We start from the raw sequence: 18,226 nt of genomic DNA on the forward strand, positions 1-18,226 counted from the left end.
GGTGCCCAAAGCAATATACAGTCAGTGGGCCCAGGACTCATTGCTACAGCCAAAGTATTCAATTTCAGTTTCAATTCAGTGGTGGAAAGAGTTCTGAAAATCTTAACTTGAGTAGAAGTTTTTCAACTGAAGTACTGAAATATGACTCAAGTAAGAGTAAATAAGTGGTTTGCTGAAAAACTGCTTAAGTAATTACTTTACAAATTACATGGAAATTATATTATATTAGGTAATTATATAATATAAAAATATATATAATATAATACTTAATATAATAAAATTATATTAAGTAAATGCTGTATACTCAATTCAGTTTTTAGTTGATGACAAAGCCCCATTTCCTGCAGTCATTATAAATCTACTGAATAATATACATCTAAACCTTAAGAAATAATTTAAACGTGCTAATTTGGTACTCAATATTTAGTTTTATTATTATTATTATTAGAACAGTTGAAATTACTCAATGAGGTATTGTGCACACTTGCATTTCTTTAAAGTCGCTTTACACTTGCAGGTAAAATTTAGGTTTTAAAAATGGCCAAAAAGAAACATTTCTTTACTGTAATTCTTGACCAATATAATGCGAACATGGTGAACAGAACCGGAACAGCACCTGAGAAGCACTCCTTTCTTTCAAAAACAAAATGTAAAAATGTCTTGGTGTTCTATATATTGAACTGTAATGTTCAGCAGCCTATATACTGTATAGTATATTATGTAGTATATAATATTCGATTTAAGTGTATTTTTTTTATTTATTTTTTTATTGTAGTCTCTAATGTAGTCTCTAAAAACTGTTATGGACATTGCAAATGTGGTTACTGTCTCTTTAAGAAAAGTGCATGTGAAAAAAAATTATGTAACATTGAAGATAGGGTTCTGCATAGTTGTATGGAGTTTTTCTTTTGAGAGCTGTTAAAGCAAAAGTATTTCTTACTTAGCCTTACCTTATTGTCGAGGATTCTTTTATTTTGTGACAATAAAGAAGATACTGAAAATATGTATTGTCATGGAATGTGTATTTCAGTTTTGTGTGTAGCCTATTTAAGGACTGATAAAATAAATAAATAGAATATTAAACATTATTAACTGTAAATTATAATATATATATATATATATATATTTTAACAGTAAACGCAATTATTTAATTTAACATTAAAACTGTTTCTTATGTTATATTTTCAAGAAAGCAACTAAACAGATTAAGACTGAATGTATTACATTTTTAAAGGAAATAAATTAAGGCTTTATTAAGCAGCATTTTGGAAAATTCAGATTCTGAATATTACATTCAGAATATAATTCAGAATATTAACTAAAAAACATGATAATGATAAAGAACCTGAAAGGTTTGTGGCATTGTATCTTTTAAAGGTATTGTGGCATGGGGGGCATGGTCATGTGTCTGTCTGCGGAAGAGGGAAAGTGGTAGGCTTGTCACCTGGGTTGTTCTTACTCTAACACTTGTCTCTCATTATAGTGATTGCAGAGGGAGACCTGATAAGGCACGCCAGAGCGTCAGAGGGGGAGAGAGAGTGGCCGAAGGAAGTGGTGTGTGCGTGTCTGCCAGCACCATATTAGGGGCTGCATTTATATTTGAGTCAGCTACTGAGAGCCTATTTTTGTTTATGTGTGTATGCAATAAAGACGCACCTCAACTGTTCGACTCCTCCATCGCCCAAGAACTTAGATTTATCACAGTGGTGCCGAAAACCCGGCTTTGGAGGAGACCACCGTTATGGAGTCCTCACTGTTGGGTAAAGTTTTCAAGACCCTTTCCAGCATCCAACAAAATCAGCATCAAGCCCTCTTGGAGGTATGCCTGGAGCAGGAACAGCATTTGCAAGTCCTGTACTGGCAGGTGCTCCGGAGCCTGATCGCCAGAGAGGAGGCTGGCGCTGCGACCTCCCCGGAGCCCACCCCACCTGTGGCCCTGATGAAGATGGGCCAGATGACAACCCGGAGGCCTTCTTCAATTTATTTGAGAAGACTGCAGAGGTATGTAACTGGCCTCCCGACCAGTGGGTGGCCCGCTTATTGCCCTTACTCTCCGGGAAGGCGCAGCCATCCAGCAACAGGTTGGTCATAGCCCTGAGCAGAGTCATCAGCTCTTTAGATCCCTGAGCTTCGGGAAGCACAGCCGCCCATTCACTTTTGCCCAACAGCTCCGGGATGCCTGCCGCAGCGCCTTGGACATCATTGATCTTGTGGTACTGGAGCAGTTCATCTCCCAGCTTCCTCAAGGAATATCCCAGTGAGTCCGAGGAGGCCGTCCAGTTGGCAGAGGACTACATGGCGGTGTTTCCATGAGGCAGCGAAGCAGTTTTTCTTCTCCCTCTTCTTTCTCTCCACCCCCTGTGTCTCACTCCCCCCCTTCCCCTCCTGTCCATCCCAGTCCCGCCCAGCCCCACTCAAACCTCATCCCCAGTCCAGGGGACTCCTCCCCTTGTCTGTCCCTCCTACTCTCCCGTCTCCCTCCGCTCTCTCCCCCACCCCATGTTGGTGAGACCGCCCCCATGAGTGTGGAAGGAAAGCCTGAGCTGATCTGATGGAGCTGTGGGGAAGCTAGGCACTGCCAGGATCGATGTCTGGTGATGGAGATGGGGACACTGTTCTGGATCCCCGATGCTTCGCAGGCCGCCCCCGATCAGGCAAGGGCATATTGGATACTGGTAAGAGTAAAAGGGGATACACATCAAGCTTTGGTGGATTTGGGTTGTTCCCAAACCTCTATCCACCAATGCTTGGTGCAAGGCGGGGCATTGGGTAAGAATAAACAGGTGAGGGTGAGGTGTGTGCATGGTGACATTCACAAGTATCTGGTGGTTACCATTGAGATACGATTCAGGGGAAAAAGGCATAGAGTCGAGGTTAATTCCCTCCTCACCCATCCACTAATTCTGGGAACCAATTGGCCTGGTTTTAAAAATGTATTGAGAGTAATGTGTGTGGATGGGTCCTGCAAAGTGGTGTCGCACTGAGTGACGTGAGACGCTATGGCTGAGAAGGTGGTGCCAGGGCCGTCGACATCTGCCCTGCATCATGATGATGCAGATGAGGGAATTCCCATTCTCAGGGGCTTCCCTGAGGGAATTTCCCTCTGGAGCAGTCGCGAGCAGTCGCGTGATGAGACCAGGTGAAAGTAATTGATGGTCAACAGCTCCAGCCTAATGTTGCGCTCACATATCCATACTTTTCTATTATTAAAGAGCGGTTGCATCGAGTGAAGCAGGACACTCAGACCAAAGAAAATACAACTCAGCTATTAGTACCAAAGAGCCGTCGGGAAACACTCTTCCAGGCGGCTCACTATAACCCAATAGCTGGCCACTTAGGCCACGGAAAAACTTTGAACCATATAATGGCCCGTTTCTTTTGGCTGGGCATTCATGGTGACGTATGCAAATGTGTGCGGCGTGCCATGAATGTCAGTTGGTGAATCCACTGGCCACCCCAAAAATGCCATTGTGCCTTTTGCCGTTGATCGAGGTCCCCTTTGAGAGAATTGGCATGGACCTTGTCGGGCCATTAGAGTGGACTGCACACGGCCATAGCTTTGTATTAGTTCTGGTGGACTATGCAACACGATGTCCGGCAGCAATGCCTCTACGCAACATCTCAGCATGTAGTGTTGTGGAGGCACTCTTCAAAATTATCTCCCAAGTGGGGATTTCAAAGGAAATCCTCACTGACCAAGGCACAACATTCATGTCACGTACACTATGCGAACTGTACGAATTATTAGGCATTAAATTGATTTGCACCAGCTTTTATCATCTGCAAACCGATGGGTTGGTCGAACGATTTAATAAGACCTTGAAAAACATGATTCGTAAGTTCGTACATGAAGACACTAAAAATTGGGATAAGTGGCTTGAACCCCTGTTGTTTGCAGTACGAGAGGTCCCGCATGCCTCTACAGGGTTTTCCCCATTCGAGCTACTGTATGGGCATCAGACGCACTGTGTGCTCAATGTCATATGAGAAGCTTGGGAGGAAGGACTTTCGAATATCTAAAACCAAATTCAATACCTTCTTGACCTTAGAGCAAAACTCCACACTTTGGGGCAGGTAACACAGGAGAATTTGCTCCAAGCGCAAGAACGTCAATGCTGACTGTACGACAGGGGCATTCGACTACACAAATTCACACAGGGAGATAAAGTGCTTGTATTGCTGCCCACTTCGAGCTCCAAATTATTTGCCAAGTGGCAAGGACCTTTGAGATCACACGACGAGTTGGAGATCTCGATTACGAGGTTAGGCGAACAGATAGGGGAGGGGCACATCAAACGGAATTCACGGAAGTGTTTTCACCCCTTCCCAGTCGCACGAACCTTGTAGAGCACCACATTGAGACCACTCCGGGGGTTGGTGGTTCGTAGTCACCCCTATCATCTTTCTGAACACAAGAAAAAGATTGTTCAGGAAGAATTAGAGGCAATGCTTGAAATGGGTGTAATACAAGAGTCGCACAGCAATTGGGCCAGCCCGGTAGTTCTGGTACCAAAGAGCAATGGCTCAGTCCGGTTCTGTGTTGACTACCGGAAAGTGAACGTGGTGTCCAAATTTGATGCTTATCCAATGCCGCGAATTGACGAGTTACTCGATCGGTTGGGTGCGGCTCAATTTTACTCGACGCTGGACTTAACAAAGGGTTATTGGCAGATCCCTTTAACTCCAGTATCCAGAGAAAAAACGGCTTTTTCCACACCGTTCGGATTACACCAATTCGTGCACTTCTGTTTGATTTGTTCAGAGCCCCAGCCACGTTTCAGCGTCTCATGGACAAGATCCTCAGACCGCATACGGCATATGCTGCTGCATATCTAGACAATATTAGCATTTATAATAATGACTGGTGGTGGCATATGCAACATCTGAGGGCTGTCCTGAGAGCACTGCGACAGGCGGGACTCACGGCCAACCCGAAGAAGTGCGCAATTGGGCAGGTGGAAGTTAGGTATGTGGGGTTCCACTTGGGTCACGGGCAGGTGCGTCCACAGGTTAATAAAACCTGTGGATGCAGTTTTTTGGGCTAGCCGGCTACTACCGGAGGTTTGTGTCTAGTTATTTTGATGTCACCAGCCCGCTGACTGACCTTACTAAAAAGGGGGCTCCCGATCCAATCCAGTGGACAGAGTCGTGCCGACAGGCTTTCCTTAAGGTAAAGGCTGCACTTTGTGGGGTGACGCTTTTACATGCTCCTGACTCCTCTCTCCCCTTTATTTTGCAGATGGATATATCTGACAGGGGGCTGGGGGCGGTGCTCTTGCAGGAGGTGGGAGGGGAGAAATGGCCATTACTGTTTATTAGTCGCAAGCTCTCCTTCAGGGAGACAAAGTACAGTACCATCGAGAAGGAGTGTCTTGCGATTAAGTGGGCTGTTCTTACACTCTGCTACTACCTGCTGGGGCAGGCCTTCACCCTCTGTTCCAATCACTCTCCTCTGCAATGGCTCCACCACATGAAGGATACTGATGTGTGAATCACCCGTTGGTACCTGGCTCTTCAGCCCTTTAAATTCAAGGTGATCCACAGACCGGGGGCATAGATGGTTGTGGCTGACTTTCTCTCCAGAGATGGGGTGGGAGTGGGCAGGCCGGATGTTGCCCCGGCCTGAGTCGGCAGTGGAGGTATGTGGCATGGGGGGACATGGTCATGTGTCTGTCTGCGGAAGAGGGAAAGTGGTAAGGCTCGTCACCTGGGTTGTAATTACTCTAACACTTGTCTCTCATTACAGTGATGGTGGAGGGAGACCTGATAAGCCACGCCAGAGCATCAGAGGGGGAGAGAAAGTGGCCGAAGGAAGTGGTGTGTGCGTGTCTGGCAGCGCCATATTAAGAGACTGCATTTATATTTGAGTCAGCTACTGAGAGCCTATTTTTGTTTATGTGTGTGTGTGCAATAAAGACGCACCTCAACAGTTCACTGTCTCCTGACTCCTCCATCACCCACGAACTTAGATTTATCACAGGTATTTAAAAACTTTGTTTGAGATAGTTGCAAATAAACAAGATATCCCCACATCTTTGTCAAACTAGAATAGGCTACATTATGTCTACCGTAAAACGTAGCCTGCTTTAAAAACAAGTGAAGTGTGATCGGTGGTTTGGTGATTCAGTCAGTTCATATTTGTATGTACGGTTCCAGAAAAAGCTCTTAAAAAATATGCAGAAGATTACAGTATATTACCTAGTCTAGTTCACAGGGCAGACAGTCTTGTGTAGAAGGAAGAGAAGAGTACCGGCACTTCACAAGCATACCCTGTTACTGTGAAAAGGATTGCGCATAATTGACGGTACAGTGTTCAAGTGAGTACCGGCCCACTTCGAGAACTGGTTAGCACAGTTAAAACGTAATAGATTTTAGTAAGGGTGATGATGTGTAGTTTGAAATGCATGGTACAGTGTTGTCTACTCTTTTCTTCATCAGTGCTGTTTAAAATGTCGAGGTTGTCTTTTCAGATGTTTGACATCCTCAAATAGCCCTTTAGAGTACAGCATTCTCTGTAGAATTCAAATATACCTTATAAGTTTTGTGCTCTGCTCGGTGTTATCAAGTGAATACTGGAGGACTCGCACTAGAGATTCACACTCTCTTATCTCAGGGAGCAGGGAGATCAGGAAGCTAACTTACATATAACATTACTATTGGCTGCCAAGCATTCAATGAACTGTCTGAAACAATTAGGAATTCTCAGCAAACACTAGTTTCATGAGTAACCAAAATGGTTATATATATATATATATATATATATATATATATATATATATATATATATATATATATATATACTGTATATATATATATATATATATATATATATATATATATATATATATATATATATATATATATATATATATTTAAATAACTGTTACAACCCCAATACTGTGTTTCATGGAAGAAAGAAAGTAATGTGGGTTTGGAAAAACATGAGGGTGAGTTAATGATGTCAGAACTTTCATTGATGGGTGAACTATTTAAAAAAGGTTGCCTGCAATGATGGCTGTAAACAAAAATGCATAGCCTACTATGGCATACTCATGCATGAGTAAGCTAAAAAAAAAAAGTGTGGCAAAATGTCCATACCAACTAATGACTTCACTTGAGTTCAGCAGACCTGATCATTCAAAGCGCCCTGTAATCGCCCTGTATTCGCCCTGTATTACAGATCTGACAAGCCCCTTTGAGCTGTAAACAGTTTAGAGCGGAAAATGTTTGTAATCCAGGTCCCATGTTTGGAAATCAGAAGGCCTTTTGTTTAGCACAGATGCATGTGTGATGCACTGGTTTGTAATTTACATATGGCTGTGCTTTTGGTAAATATGCAGTCAGACATGTGATGCCAAAATACACAACAGCTATTCTAGAACACAATGGTTGTCCTCTTGTTCAACAACTTCGCAATGAATAAATGAATAACATTGCACCAGAAGAAGTCAGTGCATGCACATTGGGCTCTGATTTTCATTTCAGAGTCTGAATATGCATAATGCTGAAATGTTTTGTGAATTTACTAAGACTGAGAGATAGGATGTTGGCTAGCTAAACATCTTTCAATGAATTATTTAAATTATTCCTAGAGAAACAATTAAACAGATAAGTGAAAAAAAAAAAAAAAAAATCATCATTTGTGACAATGACATTTTGATTACTGTAGTAAAGCACAAAGACCATTAGTTACCTAACCCAAAAGTCAATAGTGTAATCTAGCAGGTCTTCTGTTAAAGGGATGGTTCACCAAAAAATTAATAATCTGAATAATTTACTCACCCTTACGTTGTTCCACATCCATATGACTCTTTTTCTAGCGATTAAAACAAAACAAGCTATCTTGCAGAAAGTCAATGCTGCTCTTCCCCATACAATGAAAGTAAATGGTGACCATGATTGTCCCTGTTCCCCATGCACCTTCATTGTATATTGGTACATTGCATCTTCACTGTATTCTCTCTCAGGGGTTAGGTACAGAACAACCAAGATATCAGACCAGGACTCTTATTCACTGTTACCTTATTCACTTATAATATCAGCTCTATTTCCAAAAATGACCAAGCGCTCATAAAAAATCAGGCCTCTGCTTAAATACGTTTTAAAATGGATTTAAAGTGTTATGAAAGATGACATGTTTACTGTGGTTGCCATAGTGTTGTTTCCAGTGTAAGAAACAATTAAATACAAATATTGAATTATGCAATTCATGGCAGTCCCAGTGGTACGTGCGTTGGAAGTAAAATAAAAGAAGGATTTGGGCTTTGGCTGTACTTCCCTTGAGTAGACACTGAGAAGAAAAGCAAATCCAAACTATTTTACATTTATATTTACAGTATTGCTCTTAGCATACACTTTATGACCAAAGAGACTTTCAAGAGGTTACTACTGTCCCTTACAACTGAAGGCATAAATAAATATTGGAAAACAGTGAATGCTACACTGTAAATCAAAGGGATAGTACTCTCCAAAAATTTAAGTTCTGCCATAATTCACTCACCCTCATGTTGTTCCAAACCCGTATGACTTTCTTTTGTGGAACATGTAAGAAAATGTTAGGAAAATGACAGCCTCAGTCACCATTCACTTTAACTGTATGAATAAAATTGAATGGTGACTTAAAGGAAAATTTCCCCCTAAAAATTAGATTCTCTCATCATTTACTCACCCTCATGCCATCCCAGATGTGTACGATTGTATTTATTTTACAGAATACAAACAAAATTTTTTAGAAGAACATCTCAGCTCTGTAGGTACAGTCAATGCAAGTGAATAGTGGCAAGAAATTTAAAGGTCCAAAAAGCACATTAAGGCAGCATAAAAGAAATCCATACAAAAGTAATCCATTTAACAGTGGTTAAATATGTCTTTAGAAGCAATGTGATAGGTTTGGGTGAGAAACAGATAAATATAAAGTCTCTTTATTTTGTATTATGTTTTTTTACTATAAATCTTCTCTTTCACATTCTTGTTCTTTTGTTTTTGGCTATTTGCAGTCTTCATGCACATCACTACCTACTAGGCAGGAAGGAGAATTTAGAGTAAAAAAGGACTTGAATATTGATCTGCTTCTCACCCACACCTATCATATCACTCCAGAAGACACGGATTAGACCACTGGAGTCATATGAATTAAATTTATACTGCCTTTTTGTCCTTTTTGGAGCTTCATATTTCTTGCCACTATTCACTTGCATTGTATGGACCTACAGAGCTGAGATATTCTTCTAAAAATCTTTGTTTGTGTTCAGCAGAAAAAATAAAGTCACACATCTGGGATGGCATGAGTGTGAGGAAATGATGAGAGAATTTTCATTTTTGAGTAAACTAACCCATTTACGCTGCCAGTCCCTAACATTCTGCAAAACATATCCTTTCATGCTCCACGGAAGAAAATCATACTAGTTTTGAATGACATGAGAGTGAGTTAATGATGACATGTAATAGTGTAATCAACAAATGCTTCCTTTTTTACTTATTTTATACTTGCTTTACTATAAAGGCACACATTTTTGCAATCACATTTTCTTGTATATACTATTTTTTTAATCCAACATGTGTATAAATGTGCATTAAATTGTATAAATGCGTAGTTTTTTTTGTTTTGTTGTTTTGTTTTGTTTTGTTTTGTTTTTTACTTTATCTGCTGACTTCTCGTGTGATCATGTTGCTATATTATAGTGGCATCATATATACACACACATAAACATAACAAGCAATGTCTGTAAACAAAATTCTCAGAATAAATCTAGTAAATAATAATGTCTGGTACTGTATATATTTAGGTTAGACATTTGTTTTTGCATCTTAAAGATTTTCTATGCATACTGCACATATTTTGTGAAATTCAAATACACCTTAGGTTCGATGGGTTTAAAAAAAAAGCATCTGCTATCTCAGCCTGTTCAAAGAATGCACTCCCCAAGCTAAAATACCCATGACTATTTGTTGATTTTACAAACATTAAAGCCGAAAGTTATAAAGGACGTTTTCCTATTTAGCAATCTTAAGAGCTCCTAAAAGCAAGAGTTTTACTTTGAGGAAAAAAAAATGTAGGCTGGAGCACAAAACAGGCAGTTTTATGACAAAAACGGATCTTTAAACATAATACCAAGAAATACATAAATCATTTATAAATAATACAAAATGATGCTTTTCTTTTGTTATATGAAATCTACAAAACTGAGTGCTGTTCTTCAAATGTTGTCAATGCCTCAGGTGTTCAACAATTCACAGGGTTTCTTTAGATGTATGGCCTCAACTAAAATACATTGAACATCAGCAGAGAAATATTGTTTTGTTTGGGAGAAGTAAATAAGACATTTCTCTGTGAGGGATGGTATCATACAACTAGTTTTATCTGTCTTAAGCAATAGTGTCTACCAACCTTCATCTCAAGCCATCTGGGAGGTGTGGTTTTCTGAGTATATCGGAAAACATAACAGAACAATCTGCCTGGGAAGTCCCAGCGGGTTCGAAACAGCATCTTTTTGCAATCATTTGTTTCAGAGGTGTAACTCTCTGGCTTATTTAGATAGCTCCCAGGTCTCCTTACACTCTCATTCCTTATACAGTTGTGTTTGTTGAGCACATTGCGTACATGGATACTGGTGATGTTAGGAACTTATTTCACTCACAGAATGGAATAATTCTTGAGGTTACTTTTTTCTTTCCTCAATTTATATTTTATGTTATATTCAGTATTGTATTGAAGTTTGAAATCTCAGATATTAAACCATGCTAGAAGTAAGTCTTGATGTGGTCTCTCTTATCACCTGTGTTTATTATGGGCTTCTTGCCATTATGGGATCGGACAACGTAGAGCGACGGGAAGTATTGTTAAGAGAGTGGGGAAATAATAGGATTAGGACATGACACAAGCACAGGAACTCTATCAGGCCATATGCGCATATCAAGATTTTCACTTAATAATTTCTTACATTTCAGATCGTATATCATTTCATATCCGAAGCCATATGGGATTGTAATGACATGAGGGTGAGTAAAAGATTACATTTTTGGGTGTATTATTCTTTTAAGGTTAACGTCCTGGTTACTTTCGTAACCTCTGTTCCCTGATGGAGCGAACGAGACATAGTGTCAATGTAGTGACACTAGGGGTCACTCTTGGGAGCCCTAAACACCTCTGATCTTTGAAAAAGGGCCAGTGGGAATTGGCAAGTGGAATTTGCATGCCACTCCCCTGGACATACGGGTATAAATGGAGCTGGTATGCAACCACTCATTCAGGTTTTGTGCTGAGGAACCGAGACAAGGTCCCAGCCATTTCAGCGGGTAGTTCAGTGTTGTGGCAAGAGGGACACAACGTCTCATTCCCTCCATCAGGGAACGGAGGTTATGAAAGTAACCAGGATGTTCCCTATCTGTCACTCACTCGACGTTGTGTTGATGTAGTGACACTAGGGGTCCCTATACAAAACGCCACGACTACTGAACTGTGTTAAGTGGACTAGTGGTGCGAGACGAGCAGACCTCTGTGTGCCTCATAGCCAGCTCGACAGGCCGTCATGTAACCTCCCCCAACGCTCTTATGAGCATCAAACGGTCCTTCGGGAACAAGTCAACTGCCCAACAAATAGGGACAGGCTAGCCCAGCCATGGCCTCTTTTCCTCTTTTTTCTCCCTAAAAAGAGTGGAATTTGTTAACCGACTGGGGGCCATAAATGTCTGCGTCGGGGGGGTGTCACTCCCAAGGGGAAGACACTGCGGAGACCACACCCCGCCCAGAGAAGGGGGGGAGGGGGGGAGTATTTTGAGTGGAAATGCGTCACATGGTCTTAACGAGTCTTGTCGGAAGTACGCCTAGTAGATCCTACCCGAGGGGGAAGGAGTTTCTACAAGCATGGTGACCGGGGGCAGAGAGGCCACTGCCCAAGGAAGATGCAGTTTACCGACAGGGAAACGATTTAGCGGAAGATATATCACATGGGGTCACCTATGGGTAACCAGCACATATGGAGCACCTACCCCTGTACAGGGCTTAGTTAGCACATGTACTGGGCCGTCACTGAGTTTCTCCACAAACTCATCTGCCACAGGGCTAGGGAGGAAAATCATCCAGGGAACACAACTTGTGAACACGACTGGGAGCAAAGGTGCACGTCTTCACCTCATGGGAGGGGAAAGGCACTATACACAAGCTGTACACCTGGCCAGCTGTCCCGGAACTTACCTGTTCAGACCTGACAACACACGGAACGAAACCGGCTCAACCCAGAGATTATAGAACCTCATAAAGGTGTTGGGTGTCGCCCAGCCCGCTGCTCTGCAGATGTCTGCCAAAGAGGCGTCACTGGTCAGGGCCCAGGAGGCCGCTACACTCCTAGTAGAGTGGGCTCGTAGCGCCACGGGGGGGCGGCACGTCCTGAGCGTGATATGCCAACATGTTGGTGTCAATGACCCAGTGGGCGATCCTCTGTTTGGACACAGTGCTTCCTTTCCACTGTCCACTAAAGCAGACAAAGTGCTGCTCGAAACTCTGCGTGCGATCCAAATAGATGCGTAAAGCACGCACCGGACACAGCGATGCCAAAGCTGGGTCTGCCTCCTCCTGGGGCAGCGCTTGCAGGTTCACCACCTGATCCCTAAATGGGGTCTCAGGATCAAGCGAGAGTAGCCCGGACCGTACTCCAGGCACATTTCACTGAGAGAGAACGCCTGCAGTTCCCCTACCCTCTTGATGGAAGTGAGCGCAGTCAAGAGGGCAGTCTTCAAAGAGAGTGCCTTAAGCTCAGCTGACTCCCCTCAAAGGGGGCTACCCGTAGACCCTGAAGGACTACAGAGAGGTCCCATGAGGGTATGAAATGCGGTCTGGAGGGATTCAACCTCCTAGCACCTCTCAGGAACCTGATGATCAGGTCGTTCTTCCCTAAGGACTTATTGTCCACTGTGTCATGGTGTGCCACTATAGCATACACCTTCAAGGTGGAGGGGGACAGCCACCCCTCCAGCTTCTCCTGCAGGAAGGAAAGCACCGATCTGACTGCGCATCTCTGGGGGTCTTCTCGTCGGGAAGAACACCACTTAGCGAACAGACGCCACTTCAAAGCATACAGGCGCCTCATAGAGGGAGCCCTAGCCTGAGTGATCATGTCTACCACTGCGGGTGGTAGGCCACTTAGGTCTTCCGCATCCTGTTCAAGGGCCAGACGTAGAGATTCCAGAGGTCTGGTCACGGGTGCCAGATGGTGCCCTGTCCCTGAGAAAGAAGGTCCTTCCTCAGGGGAATTCGCCAGTGGGGGGGCTGTCGTGAGGAGTGTGAAGTCCGAGAACCACGTCTGGGTGGGCCAGTAGGGTGCTACTAGGACGACCTGCTCCTCATCCTCCCTGACCTTGCACAGGGTCTGGCAAGTAGGCTCACTGGGGGAAACGCGTGTGCCAGTGCGTCTATACCGAGGGGTGCCTCAGTCAGGGCGTACTAAAGCAGGCAGTGGGAGCATTCCCGGGAAGCAAACAGGTCTACCTTTGCTTGACTGAATCAACTCCAGATCAACTGGACCACTTGGGGGTGGAGTCTCCCCTCTCCCCTGAGCGTAACCTGTCGTGACAGCACGTCCGCTGCGGTGTTGAGGTTACCTGCGATGTGAGTGACTCGTAGCGACTTGAGGCGCTGCTGACTCCAGAGGAGCAGACGGCGGGCGAGTTGTGACATGCAACGGGACTGTAGACCGCCTTGACAGTTGATGTACGCTTCCATAGCCATGTTGTCCGTCCAGACCAACACGTGTGTTTGCCCTGGATCAACGGCCGGAACCTCCGCAAGGCGAGCAGTACTGTCAACAACTCGAGGCAGTTGATGTGCCAACGCAGCCACGGGCCAGTCCAGGAGCCGGCGGCTGTGTGCCCGTTGCATACGGCGCCCCAGCCCATCTTGTAGGTGTCTGTCGTGACCTCGACACTCCTGGAGACCTGCTCTAGGGGAACCCCTGCCCGTAGAAATGCTAGGTCATTCCAAGGGCTGAAGAGGCGGCAACAGATCAGCGTGACGACCATGCGATGTGTCCCGCGGTGCCATGCCCATTTTGGGACTCGAGTCTGAAGCCAGTGCTGAAGCGGTCTCATATGCATCAACCCGAGCGGTGTGGTAACCACAGAGGATGCCATATGCCCCAGGAGCCTCTGAAAAAGTTTCAGTGGAACCGCTGTCTTCTGTCCGAACGCCTTCAGACAGTTCAGCACCGACTGTGCATGCTTGTTTGTGAGGTGCGCCGTCTTTGAGACTGAGTCCAACTCCAAGCTGAGAAAAGAGTTGCTCTGAACCAGGGAGAGCTTGCTTTTTTCCCAGTTGACCCGAAGCCCTAGACGGCTGAGGTGCCTGAGCACCAGGTCCCTGTGTGTGCACAGTAACTCTCGAGAGTGAGCTAGGATCAGCCAGTCATCGAGGTAGTTGAGTATGCGGACACCCACTTCCCTTAGCGGGGCAAGGGCTGCCTCTGCGACCTTCGTGAAGACGCGAGGGAAAAAGGAAAGGCCGAAGGGGAGGACCTTGTACTGGTACGCCCGGCCTTCGAAATCAAACCGCAGGAAGGGTCTGTTTCGAGATAAAACCAAGACATGGAAGTACGCGTCCTTCAGGTCTACTGCCGCAAACCAATCTTGATGCCGGATGCTCCCTAAAATGCGTTTTTGCATCTTCAACGGGAGTCTGTGCAAGGCCCGGTTCAGAACTCGCAGGTCCAAGATTGGCCACAACCCACCGCCTTTCTTCGGTACGATGAAGTAAGGGCTGTAAAACCCTTTCTTCATCTCGGCTGGGGGGACAGGCTCTATCACGCCCTTGCGCAGAAGGGTTGCGATCTCTGCACGGAAGGTAGCGGCACTCTCGCCCTTCACCGAGGTGAAGCGGACGCCGCTGAACCTGGGCGGGCACCTGCCGAACTGAATCGTGTAGCCGAGTTGGATGGTCCGGGTCAGCCATTGCGACGGGTTGGAAAACGCAAGCCACGCGTCCAAACTCCGGGCGAGGGGACCAAGGGGATAATCACGTCAGACGTACCGGCAGGTGGGGCCTCACGGCGGGGCGGAGCCTGAGGCACCACATCGTGGTGGCTCGAGCCCCGTGGCCGTGCTGAGTCCAGGGACATCGAAGCACTTACCTGGCTACTGATACCCACCATAAGATTGGTCAAGGAGGGGGTGAAGGAACATCGTCCCCACAGTCCGTCGGAGCCAACCCGGTCTGGGCGTGTTTGTGCCACAGCTGGGCGTGCAGGGGCGGGGGGTCCGCCGCTGGAGCACCAAACCTGCAAAAATTGGACGGTGGACGGCGGTCGTGACGACGGCTGTGCACACCTGACATGTGACCCAGAGAACAAGGAAACCACTCTTTTGTTGAAGTTTTAGGTACCACAGCCTCTTGGGCATGCGGCGAAAAATGAAACAAAATATTCTCCTCCCAGCCCTCCACCGGGGGATGGAGTGGTCTGTCTACCAGCTCCGTAGAAGCGGATCTCCTCATCCCTGGGTCACCCGTCTCAGGGGCGCTTCGAAGCCTTCCTAGGGTTCTTGGCGGCTGGCCGTGAGACGGGTGGTGTCTGCTTCCTGCGGCAGGCTCCGGTACTGAGTACTGCAGGAGGACGCCCTTGGCGATGAGCAGACGGGGTGCGGGGTCTTGAGCCGTGCTGGGGCAGGATGTGTTGGATGGCCTCCGTCTGCTGCTTCACCGCCGAGAACTGCTGGGCAAAGTCCTCGACGGTGTTGCCGAATAGGCCAACTTGGGAGATGGGGGCGTCAAGGAACTGTGCCTTGTCGGCCTCTCTCATCTCGACCAGGTTGAGCCAAAGGTGGCGCTCCTGGACCACCAGGGTGGACATCGCCTGCCCGAATAACACACAAAGGGAAATGTATCTTTAAAAAGATTTTCCATGTGTGCCGCTCATTTAGAATGAAAATATACTCTTTTTAGAATATACTATTTTTGTTATTCTGCCGAAGCGCCCAGGGGCGTTCTCTGCAATCCATGGGTGCAGTGGGGGAGAAGCCGCTGAAATGTGCCGTAAAATCCAGCAGATAAGGTGAATGAACTCATGGATGAATTCAGCTTCAATGAATAGAACCGCTCAGCTCCGAAGAGAAAATCTGAATGAGTGTTTGCGTACCAGCTCCTTTTATACCCGTATGTCCGGGGGAGTGGCATGCTAATTCCACTCGCCAATTCCCATTGGCCTATTTTCAAAGATCAGAGGAGTTTAAGGCTCCCAAGTGTGACCCCTAGTGTCACTACATCGACACAACGTCGAGTGAGTGACAGATAGGGAACTTTTAGTTCTGTGGTGATTTTAGTGACACTTATTTTATTAATTTTTTACAGTCCCATCAAAATCGTATTAGAAAGTAGGGTTTTGGAGTTTAACACACCTTTTAAAATCAATACAAAGTGCACCTAGACAGTAACTATGACTCATAATTATAAAAAAAAAATAAAAAAAATAAAAGGAATTAGGGAACTGATCTATGCCTGTCACAAATCCAGTATTGCTCTATTAATACAAGGCCTCTAAAGTCAGAGCAGCATAAATTATTAGCAATTCTGTCAAATATGTGAATGCACACACATCTGGTGGGATCGCTCAGGTGCAGCATGGTAAATGAAGCGCAGGTGTGCAGAACAGTGTTTATGAATCAAAGAACAAACTCTAAAATAGCTCTTATGATAAGTGGTGAGAGCAAGAGAGAAAGAGATTAAAAAGAAAGAGAAAAGATTAAAGAAGGACTGAAAATAGAAATCCGCAAACACAAAACATCAAGCAAACCAACAAACACAGGAACAAGAATAGGGAAAAACCCTGAATGTGGAATGATTTGTTTTTTAATCATCTGAGAGACTGTTTAATAATAATAATAATAATAAAGCTGTAAGTTACCTTGGTAAGAAAGAAACTGCCAAGAACGTGGATATTAAAATGAATAACTGGAATTCAGATAATTTAAAAATGCAATTTATATAAATGTGTTTATGTGCTTTGCTTCTTTGTGTGTGTGTGTGTAATGCATGTATCGTTTGGTAAGCCTCATATTTTCTATAGAAAATTATGCTAATTGTGCTGCCATTGTTTTCTCAGAACATGGCATTGTGCATTGTTATTATGGCAGTCACAGCAAATAAAAAATAAAAAATAATAAAAACAGCTATATTTTCATGAAATATATATATATATAATATTTGGAACTGTAAATTAGAGATCATGCAGCAATGATACATTCCCATGTGCAGAATTTAACTATAGCTGAGTCTGTTTAAAATGACAGACGTGAGTGCAGAGACCAAATACAGGAATTAAAATTCCACACTTGAGATTTCAGTGACAAGAGAGACAAAGATCCAATCACTTTTTATTCAGTTTACTGTCCCCAGACCTGACAAATGGTTTGAGAAAATTTCAACCATAAATGTGTCAATAAACATCAGCATACAACACACAAGCTGTGCATCATCTTTTTGACTGCGTAAGTAAGTACTATGACAAGCATCCCATAAGGATAGCTTTAATTATCTGTTTGGATGATACGATTTTTCCAAGAAATTCCAAGTTGAAGAAATTTAAATGACAGTTAAACATTTAAATAATTACAGATTTTGTTTATTATTTAATATTCCATCTATCAGACTATAAAAGGGATAATTCAATCAAAAAACTTTATTCTGTCACCATTCTCTCACCCTCATGTTGTTCAAAACATGTTGTCTGTTCATGTTGTCAGTACCTTGTAAGTGAATGGTGACTGAGGATAACATTCTGCTTAGCTATGTTTATTTTCCACAGATGAAAGAAGCTCATACTAGCAGGAGCTTACTAGCTGTAAGGATTTTTGGGCCCCCTGACAACTTTGCTCTCTGGGCCCCATATCTTATTGCAACATGTACAACATGGTTTTTTTTTTTTTTTTTTTTTTTAAGTTATCATTATTAATAAACGTGAACATAAGCATGATTACACATTCAATAAGAGACAATAAAAAGAAACAAGTGAGTTTAAAAAGTTCATTAAAATAACAATGCATTTTATAGAAATAATAATACAATAAATTAATATATACAGGTAGAAACAGTATTATAAGAATTTGTAAGAATTACCAAAGGTAAGAATTACCACAGGTTTGACCATGGATGGCTTATTATTGAATAGGTCAGTGTAACTATGGTTTCTATAAAACAAACTATAACATTTGTTATGGGGGGAAAAAACAGTAGCCAAAACATTTAAAA

The sequence above is a fragment of the Myxocyprinus asiaticus genome, chromosome 44, assembly GCF_019703515.2.
Source record: "Myxocyprinus asiaticus isolate MX2 ecotype Aquarium Trade chromosome 44, UBuf_Myxa_2, whole genome shotgun sequence".
Classification (NCBI taxonomy): Eukaryota; Metazoa; Chordata; class Actinopteri; order Cypriniformes; family Catostomidae; genus Myxocyprinus; species Myxocyprinus asiaticus.